The sequence below is a fragment of the Carlito syrichta genome, unplaced genomic scaffold (genome assembly GCF_000164805.1).
Source record: "Carlito syrichta isolate Samal-C Ts95f unplaced genomic scaffold, Tarsius_syrichta-2.0.1 Scaffold314839, whole genome shotgun sequence".
NCBI lineage: Eukaryota > Metazoa > Chordata > Mammalia > Primates > Tarsiidae > Carlito > Carlito syrichta.
The window spans coordinates 101,927-103,313 of record NW_007258935.1 but is presented as its reverse complement, the minus strand read 5'-3'; the positions used below and the strand labels follow the sequence as shown (position 1 = coordinate 103,313).

Here is a 1,387-nt window from a genome sequence, read left to right as displayed (position 1 = left end):
ATGGGCAGCATGGTTGTTTCCACGTTCTTGCTATTGTGAACAATGCTGCGATAAACATACGTGTGCAGGTATCTTTTTTATAGAGTGATTTGTGTGTATTTTACTTTTTAACTTAGTTTTTACTTTAATCAAAATTTTATGTGTACATAAAGAGATAAAGTGTTCTTCTACATGACTTATTATAAAAAATAGTAGTCACATTCTCCAGTCCCTCCAATCCCTAACCTCTTGTTTATTTTGTTGTTAGTAGCGTGTGTATATTGCTACTACTTCCTTGGCTTTGGGAATTATCTATTGTACCTTTTAACTGTTTTACCATGTAGTTTTGTTTAAATTGTTTACATTTTCATCGATATATAACTTTTACTCTCAGCTTAGCCATTATGATTCTTTTTCTTTCTTGTATGACTTGAGTCTTTGCTGAACTAATAATAATTATCTCGTTTGATTATCTCTGAATTTATCAATCTGTCCTGAAACTCTTCCCCAATTGTCTAGTTTTATTCTCAGTAATTTCAAACACACCGGATATTCTTCGTTTCTTTTCTTTTGGAAATTTCTTTGTGTCTTCCATTTTGCCTCTGTCTATGCTGGCATCTTACAGCTGCCGTCATCAGCATCCTAGGGAGTTTCTCCATTGCTTTTTCTTGGATCCCTTATTTCCTGAATTCTAGGTTTGCTCCTTCATTTTGATGGTGCCAGTATAGTAGGAGATGAAAGAGGGCATGAGGAGATGAGATTTTGTGAGATCTTGTATAACTCAAAATGTCTTTAACTTACTATGATCACCATTCTTCTCTTCATTGTTGCTGTTAAAAAAATCAAATGTGGCCGGGCTTGGTGGCTCAGCCTGTAATCCCAGCACTTTGGGAGGCTGAGGCAAGAGAATTACTTGAGCCTACGGGTTCAAGACCTGCCCGGGCAACTTGGTGAGACCTCGTCTCTACGATAAATAAAAAACTAGCCGGGTGTGGTAGTGCGCGCCTGTAGTTCCAGCTACTTGAAAGACTGAAGTGGAAGGATCGCCGGAGCCCAGCAGGTCGAGGCTGTGATGGCCAGTCTGGGTGACAGAGTGAGACTCCAACTCAAAAAAAAATGAAACGCAGTTTTTTATATGTGACTGATTTTTTTTTTGTCTTTGGAAGCATATAGGATTCTCTTTTTGCTCTTGGTGTCTAAAATTTCTCACATTCCTAGATGTAGGTCCATTTAAGAGTTTGCTTTTATTCTTAGTTATTTTAAAGTCTTTGCTAACTTTTTTTTTTTTTGAGTTAGGGTCTCACTCTGTCGCCCAGACTGGAGTGCAGTGGCATGCTCCCGGCCACCGCAGCCTCAACCTGTTGGGCTCCGGCGATCCTTACGCCTCAGCCTTCCAAGTAGCTGCTGT

The 1,387-nt window shown here is 39.4% G+C and overlaps 1 protein-coding gene across 1 annotated transcript in view; it reads left to right on the top strand.

The window, feature by feature from the left end:
* LOC103274642 (magnesium transporter NIPA2) overlaps positions 1 to 1,387 on the top strand; it is a 25,095-nt gene that overhangs the window by 19,448 nt on the left and 4,260 nt on the right.